A 9,115-nucleotide genomic window follows, 5' to 3' on the forward strand; every position below is an offset into this window, starting at 1 on the left:
TAAAGAGGGTTGAGAGGGTGAGTCATGAGATAGTGGAGTGTCCCCTTTCCCTTCCGATTGAGTGTTTCCTATCTTCATATTCCCTAAACTCTATGCAACCATATTTGGTGCGAGGCATGAGATTGAGAGATTTCTCCGCCGTGACCTTGTAGGGGGTTAGGGATCCTTCGCCGGGAATTAGGGTTGGATCTATCTTTAGGAATCGGTTTCACTCTTAGGTGTCCCTAGAGCGTATTGCGGTCATATGGGGTGTCAGGTGTTGACATTGAGCGATTTCTCCGCCGGGACTTTGTAGGGGATTAGTACCGGTGGCTTGGAGGCAAGGGCCGGTTGTTCTTGGATTACCTTGACTCATTAGACTCGGTTTAGAAGTATTTAGTGAATCTTGACCTTCATGTTAGATTCTAATGGGAGCATTGTCCAGGTACCTCATCTTTATTGATTGAGATCTCCTTTACTTGTTTTTCTTTCCCGTTTGCTTGCTTATTAATTCTCTTGCAATTAGTTCATTTCATCACATCTATTGATTTCGACTAGATAACTAAGAATTGGTTAATACTAATACTTCCGTTCCCTATGGTTTCGACTACCCACTCACTGGGGTAATTATTACTTCGACACCCGTGCACTTGCGGTTTACACGGATATTCGGACGTGTTAATTTTTTGGCACCGTTGCAGGGGAACAAGATATTAGGAACATTAGGACTTGGTTACTTTAGTCATTCACATTTTTATTTACTATTTCTACTTCATACTTCTCTCTTTCGCCGTTCTTATTGTTTCTTTTCATTGATTTCAGCTAAAGGTTATGACCCGAGGGAACCCTTCGACATTGGTTGAAGAAGATCCTGAAATGGAGCCAAGAATTCGTAGAAGGGGCAAGGAACCTGCGTAGGAACAGAATTTTCCAGCTGAAATAGAGGTTGAAGAATCTGAAAATATGGCAGAACAAGGGGGTAACCAAGAACACTTTTAGATTTTTCTAGGCCTACAATTCGTGGGATGTAAACGAGCATTGTTAGGCCACCGGTAGCATCCCAGAATTTTGAGTTAAAGCCGGGTTTCATTTAAATGCTTTAACAGTCCGCACAATTTAATGGGTTAGCAGATGAAGACCCAAACAATCATATTGAGAATTTCCTTGAAGTTTGCGATATGTTGAAGATCAATGGGGTTTCCGATGATGCAATTCGCTTAAGGGCTTTTCCATTCTCATTGAAGGTAAGAGCCAAACAATGGCTCCATTCATTGCCAAGAGCTTCTATCACAACATGGAACGAAATGCCCGAGGCTTTCCTTGCAAGGTATTTTCCTCCGGGGAAATTGGCAAAACTTCATAATGAGCTATCATTATTTGTTTAAATGGAGCTTGAATCTTTATTTGAGACTTGGGAATGATTCAATGACCTCTTGCAGAAGTGTCCACAACATGGGTTTCCCGATTGAATGGTCATTCAATCATTTTATAATGGGTTGAACTCAAGCAACAAACAACTTCTTGATGCCACCGCGGGAGAAATATTGGGAAACAAGACCCCCGAAGAAGCCCGACAATTGATTGAGGAAATGGGTTTGAATAGGTACCAATGGAATGCAAGACAAAAGAAGAAAGTGGTCGGACTCCATGAGATTGACGCGGTTACATCTTTGGCAGCCCAAGTAGAAGCATTGAGCAAGAAATTGGACACTTTGACTTCATCAAAGGTAGCCACAATCACAAGTTGTGATGGCTGTGGGGGTTCACATATGCCATCGGATTGTCTTATCTTGATTACTACTTCAGCCCCAATTGAACAAGTAGATTTTGTTGGCAATTCGGGAAGAGGACAAGGTAATCCGTATGGCAACACCTATAACCAAGGGTGGAGAAACCAGCCAAATCTCTCATGGTGTAATCAAGGGCAGCAAAAGACCATTGCCCCACCAGGATTTCAGCAAACACCTTTAGGGAGCCTACCAAGTAACACCAAGACTAACCCAAGGGAACAAGTGAAGGCGATCACTTTGAGAAGTGGTCGAGAGCTCCAAGAAGAACTCACTGCTGAGAAAAATTTTGAAATTCTTCAAGCTAAAACCCCCACTGGGAAGACTGCTGAATTTCCTCAAGAAACACCAAAAGATAAGGTGTAAGATAACAAGAAGGGGCCAACTGCGTCACTTTCTTCATATACTCCAAGGATCCCTTATCCGGCACGTTTGAAGAAAGACCAAGTTGTGTGCCAACTTCCAAGAAGATTCAAGTCAATTCACTAGTTGGAAAGGCACAAAGGTAGCCACATCTTCATGTTCCTTCTCTTTGTGAAGATGGCAAGACCTCTCAAAGATATGTTGATGAAGAGAAGTTTTATAGCCTACCACATGGACGTGTGCCCGAACATGTGGCCTCAAGAGAAGAATGTTTAGACCACGTTTTGTGAAAAGTACTGCAGCAAAGTACTATAGCAAAACACTGTTAAATTGTGCTGATTACTGTAACATTTGGAAAAATGCTTGCTTAGATTAGACTGTTCTTGCATAAGTTCTTTCTACATTCTATGATTTCTTCGTTAAGTATCCAGATTTCCTTCACCAATGTCGAAGTGTTTCCTCGGGTCATAACCTGGAGCTACAACCAAAGAAAGAAAAACAAATCAAAACGATGGAAGAATAAGAAGATATGAAATAGAACGAGTGATGAATAGCTAAAATAGAAAAATGCAAAGTGTTTCGAAAATGCCTATTCCCGGGTAATGGCGCCAAAAACTTGACAAAAGACTTATTGCGTATGTACTGCAAGTGAACGGGTTTATCGAAGTAATAATACCCCGGTGAGTGGGTAGTCAAATCAATAGCGAATAGTGATTAGATATTCAAAGATTGCTATTTACCTAGAATGAAGATGAATCTATAATGATGTGAATAAGAATCAATGCAAATAGAAATAAGAAAAGAAGAAGGAGATACAAATAAAAGAAAGGAAAGGTAATCGACGATAAATGGGGCACCCAGATATTGCTCATCCTAGGATCATTGCTTCAAGTGCAAAACAAATCATTATGTTCCATAACTAATGCTTAATGAGTCGTGGACAAACAGTCCCAAAACTTAAGGTCAATCGTGACTAACCCTACACTATAGCCCTATGAAGAAATCTCTCGGACTCGACAACTCACACTGTGCTAGGTTGCTTTAGGCTCTAGGGATTCCAAGTGATAAACCCTATTCCCTAAAATAGATCTAAGCCTTTGGTCCAGGCGAAAGATCCCTAGTTACGACTAAGCCCCAAATACTAAGGATTACTTCAACGCTTCAGTCTATTCCATGTGCAACTAAGCCCCACTGGAGTTTATCTCTTAGCACTTCACTCAATTGTAACCGTGAAAAACTCTTCGAATATGGAGGTATGATAAATCACGCTGGATAGGAAAGGGGACGCTCCGCTACCACTTGACTCACCCTCTCAACCCTCTCCAATCTAGTATTGTCTAACCCTCTAGTGTGTTACACATCCACAAGGATTACCAAAATGGATTCTCAACCCTAGTGTCACTCTTTGGGATAATCAACCCAATAATTCAAGATTGGAACTCAAATAAAACATCAATTAAAGGAAGCATAATAAAAAGTCAAAGACACAACATCATCCTAGGGTTTACAAGTCCAAGTACCCACTAGGGGTTTAGCTCTCCATGGAGCAAAATACAATCAATAATTAAATCAAAAGCAAAAATATGCAATCCATGAATAAAACCCCTTGGTGTTCGTGTCGATGGTCTTGTATAGTGGACATCTCTTCTCCAAAAGTCCGCTCGTCAAGCCTAGGGCACACCTCGCATGATCGGTGCCGATGAAAGCTCCCCCAATAACTCTCTTCTGAAAGAAAACACGATGTCGAAGGCCGTAAATCCCTCCAAAGCCTAGCCAAAGCCTGTCCAAAACCCTAGCCACGGGTGCCTCCATAGGTGGAGAAAAGATATCTAAAAGATAGAAAAGAGCATTCCAAAATTGGGCTAAAATCGTGACTTCAATAGTGCTGCAATCGGGCATCCACACGGGCGTGTGGAATTTCCACACGCCCGTGTGAATCTCCAGAAAATTGATTTTCTACTACCTGTGGACATTAACTGCTACAGTAAATTGAACAAATCTAGTCAAAGCTTTCTCTAGATCGGTCATCTGGGTCTCCAAGCATGAAACTTGATCCTAATTTGAGTGAACATGTGAAGGCAATCAGTTTAAGAAGTGGTCGTGAGGTTGAGGATAGGTTTCCAAGTGAGAAGACCAATGTTGAAGCACCCGATGTCGTAGAGGTTGAGGAGAGAGCTAACAAAGAGAAGGAGGTGGTACCCTTACCTTACAAGCCAAGAATCCCGTATCCTTCAAGATTGAAGAATGACCAAAATGATGAGCAATACAAGAAGTTCTTGGGTCTATTCAAGCAATTGCACATTAATTTTCCTTTTGTGGAGGCGTTGTCTCAAATGCCTCAGTATGCCAAATTATTGAATGATCTTTTGACGAACAAGACGAAGTTGGAGGAGAGTGCATTGGTGATTTTAGATGCTTCTTGTTCGGTGGTTTTACAAAAGAATATGCTGAATAAGAAGAAAGACCCCGGAAGCTTTATGATTCCATGTAACATTGGCAATTTGGGTGAAGAGATGGCATTGGTGAATTTAGGGGCTAGTATCAACATCATGCCATACTCATTCTTTCAGAAGCTAGGCTTGGCAGAGCCTAGGCCCACTCAGATGACATTGTAATTGGCGGACCAAATAGTGAGACATCCGATGGGCATTATTGAAGACATACTTGTCAAGTGGACGATTACATATTTCCAGTAGACTTTGTAGTGTTGGATGTTGACGAGGATGCAGATGTTCCTTTGATACTTGGGAGGCCATTCTTGTGCACTTCTAGGGCACTTATCGACAAGGATGATGGGGAGTTGACACTAGAGAGTTGGAGATGACAAGCTCACATAACGCCTCGCCAAAGTCATGCGACATTCTCTTGACTTTGATGATACTCTCTATTTTCTTGACACTAACAATGAGCTAATCAATGAATATGTGCAGGAAGTGTTGAATCAAAACCCGTACGAGTGGTGGCTAGACCAAGAAGTAGAGAACGAAGAGGTGATGATGCTTGGTCTAGAGGAGATGGTACCATCTACTCTAGGGATCATGAAAAATATGCTCCAGAAGATGAAGCGAGCCAGGAGATGTAACAAGAAATGCCCCAAGGCTGTTGGGGAAGCGCAAGAAAGAAATAAGGGTGACGAATCCTTAAGTGGTAACAAGCTCAACAACTCTTCCTCTACCTTCAGAAGACTATGTTCATCATGCTTCCAAGTCATGGGTTAGAGGAGAACCTTTATCTATGAACCCCTTGAGGTAAGACAAGGTACGTCAAGCTAAGTGACGTCAAACAAGTGTTTCTTGGGAGGCAACACAAGTTTTTACTATTTTTCTAGTTTTTAGTTAGTGTTCTCATGAATAAGGCTTTAAGTTTTGGTGTCTTGATCTTTAGATGCTTTTGTTGTGATTTTCTCATGGACATTTTGGTGTTATCGTGTGCTTAATTGTGTATGGTGAAGTTTCTGTTTGTTTGAGCATATTGTACGTTTTTCTCTGGTATAGGCTTCATGATAAAAGCAGGCTCTGAGGGTATTTATGTTCAGGAATTTTTTGTAGAGCCTACAGAGTTTTCTAAGTCTTTAGAGAAAACGCATGGCCATGCAAAATTTCCACACGACCGTGGGTATTTACTGCGCACTCATCTCGAGAGGACATAGGGGCGTGGCCTCGCCTCTGTGAGCGACCTAGTGAGGGTCACACACCCGTGGGTAATTTCCGCATGGGCATGTGTTTCCCTGCAGAGACTTAGTGGTTTTTCTCGAGAAGACACAGGGGCATGGACTCGCCCCTATGGATGATCCTGAGCTATACACACGGTGATGGGTAATTTCCACACCCCTGTGTAGATCTTTGAAGAAGAGCTCTCTTTCATCCCGAGAATACACTGGGGCATGTGAATGCCCTTTTGAGCTGGCCCTGTGAAGGTCCACGCCCGTGTGGATTCTCCGCACGGACGTGTGAAACGCTTAGAGAATTTTCTCTGTAGGGTAGAGAAGCCACAGGGGCGTGCGTCCGCCCCTGTGGGTTGGGCACACGACAGTGGGTAATTTTTGCACGCCAGTGTGATTGCGTTCAGAAGCTTAGAGTGTTTTCCCGAGAGTACACAGGGGCATGTGTTTGCCCGTGCGGGTATCTCATGTGGAGGCACGCTGGCGTGGGTAATTTCCACACGCCTGTGTGAATGTACAGAAACGCAAGAGCCATGGATTTTCTTTAAAATCCTTCTATTCTTCTTCATTCTCATCTTCCTAATAACTCAGAGAACACTCTTAATCCCTCTCCTGACCTCACACCATTGATTTAGGGAGATTTACTTGAGTTTTCCGGCCGAATTCAATATTGCTTTGTTTCTAAAATTAGAAGGGGTATTCATGTTTGGAAAGGAATTGAAGTGATTTGATGATGTATTTTTGAGTTTTTAACTTGTTGCCATGCATTTTTCACGCCCTAAAGATCCACACATGCATGTGGAAATTCCAAATGACCGTGTGGATTTCTGTTGTATTATTATGTGAACTTCTTTGATTGATTATTCTTTAATTTTTACAGATGTGGCGCCTCGGTCGAAGAGGCAAGCTGAGAAAGGTCCGTGTGAGTCATCACCTAAACCCGAATAGGTGGAATTCTCGATTCCCGAGCATTAGGCTTAATTTCAGAGATTCACAATGCTAAGTTTTGGATAGACACATTTTCCCCACATGGATGTAGTGAGAGAGTTCAGGGGACAGGTGACATGGTAGAGGAGATAGAGGAGATGCTTGTGGTAGGCGGATGGAGTCGGTTGCTAGCCATACAGGATCCTGCGATACTTATGTTGACGCTCGAGGTGTTATCATCATTCGAGTTCAACCGCTCTTTTTCCAGCTTTGATAGCGTAGACACTATTTATTTTAGAGCACTCGGACAACATCACAACACGTCAGCCACCCAGTTCTTGATTAGACTGGGACTTTATGATGCGGCATTCACGGATACAGATGACTATGAGCAGTTCCCTACGGATTACACTGGCGCGTTGATACCGTAGTGCGCATACGGAGCGCTATGTGGACAGGGGCAGTATGAGCTTGGGGTGTCTAAGGCCACATGTCTCTCCCGGCCAAGTTACAGGTACATACACCTTGTTCTGAGAAGGTCAGTTAACGATCATGGTGACAACACCATTATGCTCAGCCAACAGGAGCTGCTATATCTCTATTCGATGGTACAGAGCACACTGATACACCTGGGACACACTCTGTCTAAGGCCTCAGGGTTATCCTGGCTGAGCTACAGATATTTACACTCCGTCCTCCGTAGGTCTATGACTAGCCGAGGTGACAACACAGCTTTTTTAAGCTAGCAGGACTTATTCTATTTATATTCCATGGTCCGGAATGAGTTGATTCACCTAGGGTATGTAGTGGCAGACTTCTTGAGGCACCAGGGCCAGTTTGCGAGAGTGGGAGTTTTATTCATTGGCCCCTACATCACTAGATTCATCCTGAGGATGGTTTTCTGGACGTTGTCCAAGGTGCCGAAAAGGCGGTCGTTTCCTCCCTCTTGGACTTAATACGATTAGGATGATGGGATTAGTGCGTAAAGTTGAACATGGAGCATACATTCTAGCTACGGCTACCCCAAAGACCGCTGAGGACGGAAGGGACGCAGTGGATGGTACACGACAGGTTCCTAAGCCTCGGTGTGCACCGATGGAGACCAGAGCACCCCTTACAGCACAGGAGACACTCTGGTGCCCGGTACATATTTCTGCTCCTTCTCGAGCCTATGATCAATTTGAGAGGCTCGAGAGTGCTGTGGGTGAGCTTCAGACCAAGATCTTAGAGGTCCGGGCTGTACAGGTTGCGTAGTATGTGGGGATGATAGTGCGTCTTGACACCATACTATAGCTATTAGAGCGAGATGCGTTCTCGCTTTTCATCAGGAGACCGAAGACCCCCCTATCCCCATCAGCCTCACCATCACTTGATCCACCGACACCTTTCGACTATCTAGTGGCAGCAGCAGCAGAGCCAACACCGGATGACACTAACACTTGATATATTTTTCTTCTTTATCTTCTGTATTTTATTTTAGACAAGTACACTCAGAAAGGTTTTTTCTCTCTGAGGTTATCTTTTCTTTTCATTTTGTTGTCTCGAGTTGTATTCTATTACTTTATCTTTTATATACTCGAGCTGTTTTTGTTTTTATTGAGCTTCACTGAACCTCCTTATGTATGTGTGCAGATGGTCTTGTGAGTATGGGAAATGGGAATTAGTCAAGGACACGGCTAATGTGGGCCATGTGTGCTTCACAACTCGTTGGAACTTTACTCCCAAGGATTTAGCTCCATCAAACGCAACACTAGGTGTGAGGGGAGTATAGTTTCAATTGCCACTCCCATATTTATGCTTGATTGATTTATTTTCCATTGTGCTTGCATGGTATATTGAGGACAATGTACATCTTAAGTGTGGGGGGAAGTTCACATTACACATATCCTTTATATAAATTTTGATTGACATACATGTTCACGTAGCCAATGGCAGTTCACCTTAGCTGTAATGATTGTATTCTCGAGTTTAGGAGAATTTTAACATTGAATGTTTTCATGCTCTAGTTTGTTCTTGAATTTTTAGGAATTTTTGCCTGATTGATACTTTTTGCACTAGTAACAATTTTGGAAACTCAAGTTCGATGTTTAAGGGACTAATTAGTTTTGTTTCTTGTGTTATTTTGCTAAAAAAATTTGGAAAAAGAAAAGGAAGAAAAAAATAGATATATTGTTTAGTTGTGAATTTTGGGTGGAAAGAGCTACAGAGAAAGAGCTATCTCATGGGATGAGCAAAAGCTACCACCCAGGTAGAAAGAGATACCTCCTCGAAAGTGTGAAAGCCACCTTAGCCGCTGTTTCAGAAAGGGCTACCTTAGAGGATGTGTGAAGCTTCTACCATCCTTTTGTTTTGATATGCTTATAGATAAATAAGTCCCTTGTACTTAGAACTTTGAGGA

General features: G+C 42.7%; 1 non-coding gene across 1 annotated transcript; it reads right to left on the bottom strand.

The window, feature by feature from the left end:
• Positions 1–1,332: 1,332 nt before the first annotated feature.
• On the bottom strand, positions 1,333–1,438 carry LOC120274347. The gene has a single exon (XR_005540873.1). It is a non-coding gene; the product is annotated as a small nucleolar RNA R71 (small nucleolar RNA).
• Positions 1,439–9,115: the final 7,677 nt, after the last annotated feature.

This window comes from Dioscorea cayenensis, chromosome 12 (assembly GCF_009730915.1).
Source record: "Dioscorea cayenensis subsp. rotundata cultivar TDr96_F1 chromosome 12, TDr96_F1_v2_PseudoChromosome.rev07_lg8_w22 25.fasta, whole genome shotgun sequence".
NCBI lineage: Eukaryota > Viridiplantae > Streptophyta > Magnoliopsida > Dioscoreales > Dioscoreaceae > Dioscorea > Dioscorea cayenensis.